At 38.7% G+C, this 15874-nt stretch overlaps 1 long non-coding RNA gene across 3 annotated transcripts in view; it reads right to left on the bottom strand.

The window, feature by feature from the left end:
- Positions 1-12308: 12308 nt before the first annotated feature.
- LOC142149931 (uncharacterized) overlaps positions 12309-15874 on the bottom strand; it is a 39177-nt gene continuing 35611 nt past the window's right edge. For 2 of the 3 annotated variants that reach the window (XR_012690929.1, XR_012690931.1), the window contains exon 6: positions 12309-12485. This is a non-coding gene — a long non-coding RNA (uncharacterized LOC142149931). Of the gene's footprint in view, positions 12486-15633; positions 15694-15874 lie in introns of all 3 variants that reach the window. The other variant, XR_012690930.1, reaches the window with a different exon arrangement.

Genomic DNA, 15874 nt, shown 5'->3' with positions numbered 1-15874 from the left:
CTGGAGGCTACAGTGTGGGTGCTGGAGGCTACAGTGTGGGTGCTGGAGGCTACAGTGTGGGTGCTGGAAGCTACAGTGTGGGTGCTAGAGGCTACAGTGTGGGTGCTAAAGGCTACAGTGTGGGTGCTGGAGGCTACTGTGTGGGTGCTGGAGGCTACAGTGTGTGTGCTGGAGGCTACAGTGTTTGTGCCAGTGTGCTAACATAGCATGTGTGTCTAAGAGTGGGGATCAGTGTGTTAATATAGTGTGTGTGTGTTGGTGAGTGAGAGTGGGGTCCAGTGTACTTTGTGTGTGTGTGCTATTTTATTTGTGTTGTGATGATGGGGCAATTTACGGTACCTTAATTTAATAGTGGGGCCTATGACCCATTTTTTTCTCCAAATAGGGCCTCCAATATTGCATGATCCAGACAAGCGGCAAATGAGCAAAAGAAACTAGCAGACACAAGTGTTGACACTAGAGATGAGCGGGCTCGGATTGCGCTAATCCGAGCCCACCCGAACAGTGCGGATCCGAGGGGATCAGAGCACTGTTCGGGTACTTCCAGCGGTAAAAAAATGAAACCGAGGCTATGACGCCAAAACCCTGCGTCGGATCTCGCGAGACTCGGTTTCTATAAATTCCTCGCTTGCAGCCGCCATCTTCAGTCGGGCTCAGATCAGGGAAGAGGGAGGTTGTATTGTAGTGGTGCTGCTGTGTCCTGTCACTCTGTCCTGCTTAATCCAGTGGTTACTTTGTCCTGTGCTCTGTCCTGCTGATCAGTCCAGTGGTGCTTTTGTCCTGTGCTCTGTCCTGCTGAGTCCAGTGGTGCTGTGTCCTGTGCATGTTCTGCTAAGTTCATTCATTTGTTATTTTAAAATTATTTAAAAATCATAAAAAAAGAAAAAAAAAATGTTAAAAAAATTCTACAAAAATAATTTTAAAAAATATAAAAAATTATACAAAAATAATTAAAAGAAAATATAAAAAAATTATTGAAAAAGTATAAAAAAAATTCTACTGCAATATATAAATACGTTCACTGTTCCTGCAGTCCAGAAATATTAGTACTGCAATATATAAATACGTTCACTGTTCCTGCAGTCCAGAAATATTAGTACTGCAATATATAAATACGTTCACCGTTCCTGCAGTCCAGAAATATTAGTACCAGAGATTAAACTACGTTCACTGTTCCTGCAGTCCAGAAATATTAGTACCAGAGATTAAACTACGTTCACTGTTCCTGCAGTCCAGAAATATTACTACTGCAATATATAAATACGTTCACCGTTCCTGCAGTCCAGAAATATTAGTACCAGAGATTAAACTACGTTCACTGTTCCTGCAGTCCAGAAATATTAGTACCAGAGATTAAACTATGTTCACTGTTCCTGATTGGTTTGTTAAAGTGCGAATGTCCTATTTCAACAACATCAGGGTGGGTGGGAGGGCCCAAGGACAATTCCATCTTGCATCATTAGCAAACTCTTGCAAACTGCCATCCTGTCTGCCACTGCAGTGCCACTCCTAGATGGGCCACGTGTTTGTGCCGCCCACTTGTGTCACTTAGCTTAGACATCCAGCTACCTCGGTGCAACCTTTTGGACTAAAAACAATATTGTGAGGTGTGAGGTGTTCAGAATACACTGGAAATTAGTGGAAATGAATGTTATTGAGGTTAATAATAGTGTAGGAGTGAAAAAAATAAATAAATATGGATTTTAGCACTTTTCATGCTTTTTTTAAAAAAAAATCAGAACCCAAAACCCAAAATCAGAACCAAAACCTTTTGTGGGGTGTTTTGGCAAAACAAACCAGAACCCAAAACCTCAAGCTAATCAGAACCCAAAACCCAAAACACCAAAAAAGTGGCTGGTGCACACCCCAAGTTGACACTGACAAGAACAGGTAGGAGAGAGCAGGACAGTCTGCCAACTGTCCTGAATCTGGTGGAACATTCCCGAATTTAGGTGACTGTTTAGCTCAGGACAGTTGGGAGTTACTGTATGTCCCGCTTCACCATGTATTGCTCGTGAAGACAGAACTGTGTGCACCTAACATTAATGCACACAGTATTGCCTGTGTATTTGTCTAAAATGATAATTTTAATATGGCTGATTGTTGTTGTCATTGATTTACCATAAGACAATGCTCAGTGCAGGTTAGTGCAGGTTATTGGTCAGTGATAATGCGCAGGCAAATGGTTAGTGCTCAATGGTAAACATTGAAGAAATGATGCTGACAGTTCCTTCATGTCTTGCAGAAAAATACTACAGTACTTCATTCTACCAGTGCAAGAATGATAAAGCAGAAAAGGCTAGCATATAAAATTCCTTTTAAACTAGAGGTAGTAAAATATGCTAAGGAGCATGGAAACAGAGCAGAGGAGAGACATTTTGGGCCTCCTCCAACTGAAAAAATTATTAGAGAGTGGAGGAAACAGGAGGATCAGCTGCAAAAAGTAGATAAAAGTAAGCACACTTTCGGTGGGCATGCTGCAAAGTGGCCACAGTTGGAGGTGGACCTGAAAGAATGGATCATACGTCACCGGAATAATGGCTTCTGTGTCTCGACAAAAATGATCATATTTGAAGCGAAACGCATTTCTATAGAGAAAGGCATTCAGGATTTTACAGGATCACCATCATGGTGCTACAGATTTATGAAGCGATATGGTCTTGCTATTCGGACCAAAACTAGAATTGCGCAAAAAATGCCAAAAGAATTTGAATCTAAAATTCTGTCCTTTCATAAATTTGTTATTGATGCTAGAAAGAAAAATGGCTTTGAAATTGGCCAGATTGGGAATATGGATGAAGTCCCGCTAACCTTTGATGTGCCATCTAATAGGACTGTAGATCTGAAGAGTGCCAAAACCATCACTGTGAAAACTACAGGGCATGAGAAGACCCATTACACATGTGTGTTGTCCTGCTGTGCCGATGGCACCAAATTGCCACCCATGTTGATTTTCAAAAGGAAAACATTTCCAAAAGAAGTGAGAGGAGTTGTTGTACATGTACATGAGAAAGGATGGATGGATGGATGAAAAGAGAATGAGAATATGGGTTGAAAAGGTGTGGTCCAAACGTCCTGGAGGACTTCTGAAAAAACCTGCCTTATTAGTGCTTGACCAGTTTAGAGCACATATTAGCGAACCAACGAAAAAGTGCTTCAAAGAAGTGAAGACTCATCTAGCTGTAATTCCCGGAGGTCTTACCAGCCAGTTGCAACCTCTTGATGTTTCCATCAACAAGCCATTTAAGGTCTTAATGAGAGAAGAGTGGAACAAATGGATGGCTGCTGGTAATCATGATCTGACATCTACTGGACGAATGAAGAGGCCCACCATCACTCAAGTTTGTGAATGGGTGAAAACATCATGGGACTCAGTGAAGGAGGAGATCGTTGTACAGTCTTTCAAAAAATGTGGCATTAGCAATGCCTTAGATGGAAGTGAAGACGGTATTTTATATGAAGACAGCGAAGAAAGTGATGTCAGTGATTGTGAGCAAATGAGCTTCCTAAATTCTGACTCTAGCGATGATGAGTTCTTGGGGTTTCCATAAAACTAGAGTGCTCAAACCTTTAAGTCTCTCCATTTGTTAATGACAGTGATAATGGTTCTTAATGCCACTGTTGACTGTTGTTCACTTTACATGGTTCAATTGTTATTCTGTTACAGTTTATTAAATCTTTTATTACACTATTTGGTTCAGAATACTTTTTTTCCTGTTTTCCTCCTCTAAAAACTAGGTGCGTTTTATAGTCAGGTGCGTCTTATGGAGCGAAAAATACGGTATATATGCACACAAAATGTCATATATACAAACATGCAATGCCATACACATACACAGAACCAAAAGCAGTAAACAAACACACAGTGCCATATACATACTCAAAACCCAATGCAATATACATACACACAGTGAGAGTGAGAGCTTTCATTAATTAATAGGGTGGTAAAGAAGATGTTTATTAAAATGATGGACATAAAATGTCATCTTTAAAATCTGAACCTAATACTCTCTTTATTTAAAAAAATATATTGCTAATTTTTAACCTTGAAACATATTCACATTTACTTTTTATTTTGTTATTCTCAATGTTGTTTTCAAAATATGTAAATTGAAGAGTTATCACTAATGAAAATAATGGAAAGAAGTCAGACATCTTATGCATTTTTAATGTGCCCTTAAGTTAGCCCTCTGAAAAATCAGTAAAGCTTTTTCCACCAGCTTCCTGAAAGTGTGAATTGTATTGCACGTCTAATTTCAGTTTGTTGTAATTTTCTTTCTAAAATATGTAGCTTATCTACAGAAGAGTGAAAAGTATCATTAGCATGTGCTCACTGCATTGCAAAACTCAAGGAAAATTACGTTCATTAAATTATTGTCATTTAGTAATAAAACTAGTCATTTTTAAATACAGCTATACAAAAATATTTCAGGATTGACCCAGGACAGTAAATTACTACTAATTCTAATTACATGTTGTGTTATTGCAATGTCTATACTCATTTGTGGCTTACAAATTATATTAAGCTATTAATTTGTGAACTGCATCATCCCAAGTGTTTGCTAAATGGTTCTCACTGCTCTTTAATTCATTATTACAATTGTTACTTTTTAAATAGCTACATTTGATACTGAAAAGTGTTATGAAAACAGGAAATAGCATTAGCAGAATCTTATGTGAGAAGGTTGGTTACATAGACAACAATATGCTCTCTTTATTCTTAAGGGCATTGTCAATTAACATTAGTTAAAGCATAGACAAAACCTTGTTCTTCATCCCAGTTTTTTCCTCAAAGCCTCCCAACAGCATAGTGTGCTATGTACTACTGAGTAAGTGTTACCACAGAACTCCAGTGTATGTTACTAAGTAATAACGTCTGTTGTAGAAATAATATTTTAGTTTCTTCTCATGTTGGTGTTACATGCAATATGTGTTCTGGCAGTATGCTGACTTAATAGAAGTAGAATTCCCAGTTTGTGCCTATGGACAGTGTATGAAAGAACCGCAATCTGCAACAGTGGGTCTCAACTCTTGGGTGTGGACAGTGCTCCTGTGTGCATAGTTGAATTTTATACTTTTTATGAGAATAGGAATAATTTGGAATAGACAGTCAATTGCAGGTACTATATTTTACAATAAAGAGCCAGCTGGATTCTCACAGTTTCATGGACTTAAATGAAACATTTTAGCAGAAACATCTTAGCACTAATAGGTTCTTGACCTGGTAATGCCACTCTAACTGAACAGATAGGTTCCCTAACTGTATGGTTGGTCCTATTGCAGCACAAGCCTAAAGGTTAGAGGTTACTAAGAGCTTACCTGACTCAATGTATATCGCCACTTTTTAGATATTAAGCATATTTCTGTCTTGATCTAAGATGATCTGTATAAATCTTATGCCCTGACTCACACAAAACACACGTACACACACGTATATATTTAGGGCCTCATGTAGAGTTGGAAGCAGTTTACGTCTCAAAAAGCAGACAGAAATTGAATCCCACAAAAAGACACATCTTACATGACTGAGCTAAACGCACCTAATCTGTGGTCATCACTATCAGTTCCTAACTTACACAAGTGATCGAGCACCTGCAAGTTTCTCGTCTCCTGACAGGCGCGTATGTATCTGAGTCTCAGTCTACAGAAGTCAAATTTATTCCAACTTGCCCTTACACAACCCTTCCTTCCACCTGCCTCGTCATTCATAATCGTACAAGTGCAAATAGCTGTAAGCGCAAGATGCGATTCAGTCTACATATGACCACAAACATAGTTGGTGCTTTGTGGGCATGCACAGAAGTAAAAAAGTGTATTATACATGGAAAATGGAATTTGCATGCATCTCTATGGAGCGCCTGTGACAGGCAGCGCATGTGAAACAGAACACAGGAAGACTGCTCTGTTGCGCCGAAGACTGCCTTGCGGTTGGACTGAGTTCAGAGAGACATGAATAGGCTGACAGGGGCGGGAAAACTGTGTGCGAAGACTGGAAAGCAGAGGAATGAGGAGCTAGAGAGCTGAAGTGAGGTTGTGTGAGGGAAGCTGGGAGCCAGAAACCGGAGCCATTAAGAGAGGGAGAATTGAAGAAAGCTGTTCTTTGGAACCCGTAATCGGGTTCATTATTTGAAAGCACAGTCCAAGAGAAGAAGGGACACGAGGAGAATTTATGGAGTGTGAAAAACCGGCTGTTTGCAGAAGAGTGGGTCAGATTGACAGGCACCATTTCTGAGAGAAGCCGTGCTGAAAGCGACAGTTGAAGAATTTTTGGATAAGTACTGATTATTTATTGATCTGCCTATTTCCTGGAATGAGATTTGTTCCTACAGTTAAGTTAGACAGGGAATTGGTGGGGAGACTCAAAGATATTAATTTATAAACCTTTGGCAGGGCTGTGTTTTAGTTTCAAGGGTAATAGTGCGGGGAGAGACAGGGATTCTGGTACTGAGATATCTAGGAGAAATAACTTGTTAAATGCAAAGCTGAAGCATTTCAGTGAGTAAATGGAAAGTTTAAAATGTGACATACTCTGGGAGATACAGGAGAAGAAAGAATGTGGTAGAGTATCATCATTACTGCTAAAAGAGGGAGCAGGCACCATTTTGATTGCACCAGTTTCAAACATAATTTTGAGAATTATCAAGTTAGGCCGAAGGAGCATTGGATGTTGTATTTGCAAGAAATATATTTCTTTCTGGAGGAAATATTCTGCAAATTGTGTCTTACTACTGCTATTTTTTAATACTCTGCCAAGTCTAGTGATTCAAGTGAGCTGTGTTATTTCTTTATTCATCTGAATTGCATAAACGTTCCTAAAGTCTTGGATCAGGTGTGCAAGGATCTGTGCCTTTTATGCTACAGGATGCCAAAGATTTAGGCATTTATTTCTGCATTACTGTCTGATACTGTAGAATTCTATTATCAACTAGTAGGCAGTCTGTGAATATAGTGATAAGTGGCCTGAGGTATATCTTAGTTAATATGTTAATAGTCACTTAATGCGTCCTAGAAGGCGGGAAAATGAGAGACACTCTCTATAGTATAAGATACTATTCATATATATTGCTGTTTTGTTATTGATCTTTTGAAAAGTATATATTTGTTATAAAAGTTTAAACATTTAGTGGTTCTCAAGCTTTAGAAATAAACGTGCCAGTGTGGCTTTTAAAGACCAGCTTGAAGCAGCGCTACTTGATTTGTGTGTATGAGGTTATAGGAGGCAGGCAAAGTCGTTCCAAAGTTCGGCTCATTTGGCTGGTTGTACTGCTTAATATTTTGCGACCGATCCACCTAACGATCATGTAGCGTGTATAAGTTTCCTATCAATCCACAAGCAACTGCCGATAGTTCCTTGAGCTCCAACTCCTTTGGGGGCGTGTGTAGGTTAATTTCTGATGCCTGTACCAGTTCCACGTGGTGTGGTGTCCGCACGCCACTCATTTGGTAATTAGGTGCTTCTAGCGGTAAAGCAATAGCAGTTGTCTATCATATTAATGCGTACAGCATATATCTGCCATTTTAATTAGAAACTTTGTCAGTGTAGTGTTGTAAAAAAAACAAAGTTTTTCGACTTTTTATGAGGTTTGGAGTGGGTACTATTGAATATTCTCTACCCTTTATTTAAATTTCTTGGGTATATGGTTACATGGACCTCATAAGTCGTTTCAGTGTGTACAAAATTTTAATCTTTGCTCACGACAATATGGCTGTGAAAAGTCGCTGCCCAGACAGTCAGTCTTTCGTTAATCATCTAAAACATGACTAGTGTGTACGCATTAATTGTCCTAGCGTTCGGACCTTAGGTTAAAGGTAAAGTCGTTGTAGATAACATGTCGGTCGGAAAATTCTTCAGTGTGTACCTAACCTTAGACATTACCCAATGAAGATGCCATGTGATTCTGACTAAGGTGAGACACTGCATGGGAAGGATAACGGTGAGCGTTACAATTCTACTACAAACACCTCTTACATAGTCGCATCTGGGAAACGGATGTTACATCTACATGAGCCACGTAATATGTAGAATACTTTACAGTGAAAGATAAAGAGTGGTTAAGTTGATTTTTGCTCAGTGTCTCACCATAAAACATTTATTAAATTAATTGAACTTCATCAAATCAACTGAATGAAATTAAATGGAATCAAACACTGCTGGAGACTAAAGCTGTGACATGAGATTGCACACTGCTGGCTTCTTACTGACCTCTACATGTGACCCATACGAAGACATTGGCACACGCTGTCATTTACATTGTGAGAAACCAAGGCAGAGCTACAGTCTAGAGACCTACAATGGAGGCACAAGTGTTTCCACAATATAGCCTCCAGCGAACTGTGATTGCACTTCAATCACCCCTATCGTGGTGCATGGGGACCTTGTCTCTGGTACTATGGCAACAACGGAGCACCAGAAAAAATAGAAGAAAAGGTATATGTGTCTGGTACCTCTGGATACTCAATAACCTTTGGCCCTGGGTAACCTCCTCTAACACTTCTATGTAATTCAGTCACTGCCTTGCTTTCCATTGGAAGCATCTGGTGAACACTGATTACAGTTATACCCATTAAATGTCGGGCACTAAAATATGGTATCTCACTATAATTTTGCCTCTCTCATAAAAATGAACCCCGCACAAAGATGGCCTATTAAAGAACAAACGCGACTGCCTATGAGATTAAAAATTCCTGTACAAGCTGCTCACATTTATTCCGCCAGTACCAGCTATGCTCTGGTCTTCCTTCCAGGACACCATCTGTTACTTTCTACCAGTGACATGCACACAGCACTTATCACTGAAACTCCAGAATTTCCCCTGCAGGCAAAGCTCTGACACTCAGTTTGTAGTGAGTTAGGTCTATGCTGCATGCATTTTTTGTCATTTGGCTGTTTGGTTTCTAAGATTAATGTGTGTCCTGAAAGCATTATCTGATGTTCCACTGTTACACCGATTCCTCTGTCATATTGAAGGTTTAAAGGTACAAATGGAAACACAACAGATGGTGGAATAAAGATGACAGTTAAAAAGGCCATGTAACAAGTAGTTAAATGACAAGTGACTAGTAGCTGAGTCAGTTCTATCCAGTCAGGAAAATGTCACTGTTTTGATAAAAATAGAGACAAGGAGATAATGTGCTGTGGAGGGTAATCAAGAAGTGAATAGATCCTCTGAGTCAAAGTGTCAAATAGATGAATGCATTCCATTAACCACTTAACTGCAATTACTATGCAGAACTAATAATAACCTTGAGTATTTGATACTGTGATGTGCACTGCTCTGTTTTTGTTTAGGTATGTACCTAAACAAACTCTTGTGCAAATAAAATAAAATACTATGTTTAAAGCTTTCATTAGATGTTAAAACTAAAATTCACACTTTGAGAAAAAAAGATTATCCAAACTTGTCTACTCTCCTGAAATTCCCGGAAGAGTAGGCAAACCTCCCAGATCTGCCGAGATTCACGGCACTGAGTGGTGGGGATAGGGCTTAATCGCGCCATTAAGCCCCGCCCCCACTATTCAATGCTGTTAATTTTGGCATTTTATAGTTTGGGCGGGGCTATGGTGACGCAACAACGTCACCACACCCCCTCCTACCCTCTGTCACATGACTTCTTCCCCGATCTCCCGAGGGAGACGTTTGAAAGTTGGCATGTAAGTGATTATCTACAAGTGTGCTGAAGCAGCACTTTATGGGACTCATGTTAAGTTGAACTCAAATTACGTTCTTTGCGTATAATGTGCTTTTTTACATCTGAACATACATGCAAACCACTAATTTCATAATTAGTCATCGGGCGCTTGCGCAGAGGTAAACAAGTACATTATACGGCAATAACATAATTTGTGTTCAACCTAACATGAGCCGCTATGTAAGTACACTTTAGTTTTTGCTTCAACCTCTCAAGCAAAAGGTTTTCCCATATTCTACCATCTTCTGAAGGTTAAAACACTTGAAATCTTGGAGTATATTTACTAAACTGCGGGTTTGAAAAATAGAGATGTTGCCTATAGCAACAAATCAGATTCTAGCTGTCATTTTGTAGAATGTACTAAAAGAATGATAACTAGAATCTGATTGGTTGCTATAGGAAACATCTCCATGTTTTCAAACACGCAGTTTAGTAAATATACCCCCTTGACTTTTTTTGTCTTATATTCAAATAAGGATCACACCTATTTTATTTACTTTTTTATTGTTTATTTATATTGCACCACCATATTACACACCACTGTACGGAGAATATTCATTCACTTCAGTTCTGCCCCACTGCAGCCTACAGTGTAATTTACCTAACACACAATTACTTACACACACTAGGGTCTATTTTACTCAGCAGCCAATTAGCATACCTTGTATGTTTATACCATGTTTGTTTATACCATGTTTGTTTATACCATGTCTGTTTATACCATGTATGTTTATACCATGTATGTTTTTGGAGTGTGGAAAGAAACCGGTGCACCTGGAGGAAACCCACCCAAACACAGGAAGAACGTCAAACTCCACAAAGATAGGGACGCGATCAAAAAATAAATTCATGACCTCAGCACTGTGATGCAGCAATGCTAGCCATTGTGCCACTGTGATGCCCATAGAGCATCTTGAATCCTGTCAATCAGATTTGATGCATTCTGTCAATCAAATTGTATTGATTTCAGCTACATTTCTCATGTCATCTATTGTTCAAGTAAATTATATTAAATGATATGTCCACTTCTTTATTCATTAATATTCCCAAACTGAAAATAAGAAAATGTATTAATTTGAAAGAAAACATTGTGCCTGATTCAAATCGGCATGAAACTTGCACGCAAGTTGTGATTTAAAAAAGAGGATGTAACTTGTGGGATCTCAAGATGTTTTTCGATTTGAATCTGTGTGTAAGGACATTCTGCCTACACAGTACTTGCCATATGTTAACAGACATAACAGCAGGAGCAGACTGGGCTGGGGGACATGGGGTCATCTGCCCCCTGGGCCAGTCCCATAGTAGGCTACCTTGGGCTGGGTCACTGGGTCACCTGCATTTTTTTCCCTTTAAAATAAGCTGCTGAGGCGAGTTTTGCCCCCGGGTTGAAGTTTGCCAGCCCTCCTGTACATAACAGAGTGCAGTATTCTCAAAATCATATGTGAAATATAAGGTCACAGAACTTAAATCAGTACACACATATGTCAGCACGCCCTTACTGTACTTTGCCTACATCAGCCTCTATGTCCTCCTTCAAGTGGTAGGCAGTTATAAATGTCATTTGCATTAGGACATGAATTGCATGCAATTATGCATGAAAACAGATTTACATTTGAACATAAATAAGGTCTATTAGTTTTCTGCAAAAAGCATTGGATTAAATTTATATATTCATAGGCAAACCGAGGGGGGATTCCTAGTGCCTGGAAACCCCCCTCCAAGCCTGGGGCACTGTATAATTGAGGTGGCTGGGCCCTGCTCCTACTTCACACGGCTCTGCTTGAAAAGGGAGAGCTGCATGCACAACAGTAGTGCACGCAGCATTGCCCATGTATATTATGGGGATAGGAAGAGTTGGAGAACAGCCAAGCACTGTCTAAAATTATAGCCACGCCCCCTGCATGCTGGTCACGCCCACTCTACAAATCCTGCGTTTGCTCCTGATATTTTTCTGCAGAACTAATGGCTAACTGTTTTGCAGAGTTTGGCAACATAGATTAAACAAATAAAAAAAAATACTGTCAGTAGTGGGGGCTGCTTGTCACGTTCCGTTGTAGTGAATAGTGAGGGGAGGGAGATGTGAACCCTACTATCTTAGAAAATAGCAGATATACTTGGAGCAGATCTAAACACAGAAACACTGCCATAGCTCATAACCAGGGATGTATGAAAACTATTGTGCAGGAAAAGGTTGCTGTAACCCGTCGCGAAAAATGAGATGTCTGCTTTTATTTCAGCTCCTCTTTTGTCAGAGATAGAAGTGTACGTCAAGTGCATCAAACAATTCCGGGAGCATCGACACATAGCAGGATAAGGATAGTAGTATAAACCATTGGAGGACCTGGGTCAACCGTCTTTGTTTCAACAGATTTAACCATGAGAAAGATTTGAAAAGAGAGAACTATAAGGCCAATGGCTCAATCACATGTTTTAATGAGTTATTTAACACATCTAAATTGCATTAAAAATAGAACAAATTACTAACAAAGATATAGATAACAGTACAGTGTTTTGAAATCTTAACACTGCATTGATTTCAGGTCACAGAATGTTCTATTTTTCATTAATTTCAATCTTTTTCATTTCATTTAATTCATTAAATCAATAGAAACCTTCTGAAAGTAACACATGCACCAAAATGCTTAAAAAAATCATTTAAAAAATGCATAGATGTAAACATAACTGTTGCCTTACATTTAAAAGTACTTAAAATGTTAAAAATGTTTTCTTGCATTATAGATAGCCTTTAATGTACATTGATTCAAGTTTGGTGTTTAGGTTCTTTTCTGATTAATCTAAAAAGAAAACACATCGAAAACATGCATAACATATTAATAAGACAGTATGGATTGCTTCTAGAGCAAAACCTTTTTTATGCTAGACCACAAAAGAAGAATCGACAAGAGCGACACTGTTAATGAAGATAAACTGCTTTCAGATTATGTGCAGAAGAAGTGAATGAGAGACAGTGGCAGCTGCTCTCTTTGTGGGAGGCAGCTCAACCCTTCCACTTGTCTTGTGAATTTGAAGCATGGTGCAAGCTGAGCAAGAGCCACACAGGGAATAGAGGAGGAAGTTAGCAGTGCAAAGTGACATTTTCTGAATTGAAAATCAGAAAGTTACATCAAGATAATGATTCTGTGTTATGTATGATTTCATTTTTAAGAAAATAATGATACATTTATCTTTCTGGTTCAGGAATACCATTATAAAGGTATAGCATTCTGCTATAGCTTAATCATACAGCAATCAAGTTATTAGGAAACAAGGCAGTTCTTTCTCGGCACCGCATTCATTTGTTACTGTGTCGTTATGTTCATTCATCTTGAGGTACTGCATATATTCCCTGCTTGTACTGTGCTGCAAAGCATCAAGCCACTAATATAGAGAATGGGTTTGTTTAAATGTGTGCCAGGGAGATAAGTGATATTTTACACTTAAATTTTCATATATGAGGAATGATGGTAAAAAATACATTATTATATTCTACCACAATTTTCCATTGCAGATAAAAAGTATTGTTTATTTAAGAATACATTGTCCCCTACCACAAACAACTATTGCTATCCCCACAAGATCACATCTAAAATCATGCTGCTAAAGGGCAAAAAGCTGAAATAATGTCAGTTGCGCTTGCTGCAACATTGCTAGTTGTTCTCAAGTGTATATCTCTAGATATCTATACAGATTGAGCATTTATGTAGCCTAGGATGCTGGGAAACCCATACGGAAGCACTTCCTTTACCTTGGCCCAAGTGATTCAAGGGCATGACACTTCTGCTTTCTATTAAGATTCTATTGTTATTTAGTTGTTTAATCCGATTTTCTTCTTGATTTGCCCCATAAATGGAAAGGTATTCAGTTTTATTAAAATCTTAATTAAAAAAATGCGCATTCAAGCACGCATAAGAATTGTGCATTACATAGAGTCCAGGTTAGACAGGTTAGTCTGTCTGTTTCAAATTAACTGCATGTTCAAAAAAGTATATAACATTCTAAGTTTTATAGTTGGTTTTTGTTAACCAGTTTATCCTCTCCTCAGTTATAGCACGTGGGATTTATCTAATTATTTAGAGACAGCTGCAGCAGTTTATATTAAATATAAGCAAAGTTGCATTGGAATTTCAAAGAGGTGCAGTGTTCTGGTGATACACTCTTCAAGCAGTTTTTACTTCACTCAGTGAAATGGCATTCCACACTCAGGGGCGCACATAGGGTGCGCCCCTGAGTTACCCAAAAAACACTTTCTCTAGTCATGGAATCTCCCAGCTAGCAGGTATATTACATTACTATAACACATTGTCTGCCTAGGAAACATTTCCAGGAGCATTTGTATATGTTTTCATGAACATTGACCTCAACAAAATGGCTATCTAGTGCTCTAGTGTTTGTTTGACATAGAAAATAATTGACCTGTTATCATCTGCAGTCTGATGTGCAGCACTGGGTAAGTAACTATAACACTAATTTTAATCATTTTTATTTTAATTGGTTGTTAGAGGAGATTAATATTAGTTTTGTAGAGGAATATTTGGTAAGATGGTCAGATTTACTTATAGTAGTGCTCACATTAATGTACAGCTTACTTTATGCCTCATTCTTTTTTGTAACATTTTAGTACATTTATGTACATTTTACTAATCTAATTTTAGTTTTCATACCTGAATACAGCACTTCTACCTATTTTCTGTTTTGTATTCAATTCCGAGTTGTTTTGCTATGCTGTATGTATGGACACTGCACAGTAGCACTTCTCTTTATGTGATTTCCATGCTATACATAAAAACACTGCACTATACCACTTCTATTTATGTCATGTTCATGCTGTACCTATGGACATTCATTGTACCACTTCACTTTATGCAATTCTTCTGTTATACATACGGACACTGCACAGCACCACTTCTATTTGTGTCATGTTCATGCTGTACTTATGGACATTTATGTACTACTTCTCTAAAAATATTAAAATAAATTACAATTACCAGGGTTTCATAAAAAATCCTGATCTGGGTGAAATTTTCTGAAAACTGAATAAAACCGGCAAGTGTAAACAGTGGAGGAATCGCCTCCCAGTACCTGCTTCTGTACCAGTTGTTGTTAGATTACGTCTTACACTCTGTGAATCAACCAAACTTCTTATTTACAGTCAAGCAATTTAAGCAGTTTGTTTTTGTTTTGTTTTTGCTTTGTTCCAAAATCAAACATTTGGAACCCCCCCTCTAGAAATCCTGAGTTTGCCCCTGTCATTCTACATGTAAATTCCACATTTCACAAAAGTTATAATCTATAACTATAGCTGGAACAATGATGGTGTCAACCTCCTGTGCGCTAGCCACATCTTCTGTGCTGAGCACACAGAACTCCAGTGAAAGTAGCTGATAACGCTCCCTTTGACCTGGTGCTAAAGTCAAGTCAATTTATTTAGTGAAGTTCTACACATAATGGGCCAAACAATCAGTAATTATTCTATCACGGTTCCACTAGTCCTAATACTTCATCATCATCATCACCATTTTTTATATAGCGCCACTGATTCCGCAGCGCTCTACAGAGAACCCATTCACATCAGTCCCTGCCCCATTGGAGCTTACAGTCTAAATTCTCTAACATACCCACACAGAGAGAGAGACTAAGGTCATGTTTAATAGCAGCCACTTAACCTACTTGTTGCTAATATCTTGTGTGCGTAATGAAATCTTGTGTTTACTAATTACATATGTTAGTATGCATATAACTAAGAATGGATAGTCACTTTATATTAGAGATGGGCGGGTCCGGTTCCCCGAGAACCGAACCCACCCGAACTTTGGGTATCCGAGTACCGAGCTGAGTAGCTCGGTACTCTCCCGCCCGCTCCAAATCCAAATCGAGGCCGAACGTCATTGTGACGTCGTCGGATCTCGTGCCTCAGTTCTCGTGATACCTAAAGATTATAAATACCTGTCTCCACAGCAATCCATCGCCATTTGACAGAGGGAGAGAGCAGGGTGTAGTCACAGGCTGATTAGAGCAGGGACAGAGAATACAATATTCTTATTCCAATTGCTGTAACAAAAATCGCTAGAGAAGAGAGGAGGATAGAGGTTTATTTTATTTTTGTAATATTTGGCACTCCCCAGTGCTTTTGGGGTGTCCCTCATAATTGTGCATAAATATTTCTGGCTGTCAAAAGTCATATTTG

This window comes from Mixophyes fleayi, chromosome 4 (assembly GCF_038048845.1).
Source record: "Mixophyes fleayi isolate aMixFle1 chromosome 4, aMixFle1.hap1, whole genome shotgun sequence".
Taxonomy (NCBI): domain Eukaryota; kingdom Metazoa; phylum Chordata; class Amphibia; order Anura; family Limnodynastidae; genus Mixophyes; species Mixophyes fleayi.
Note: the sequence above shows the minus strand (reverse complement) of the source record. Positions and strands in the feature narration are given on the sequence as shown.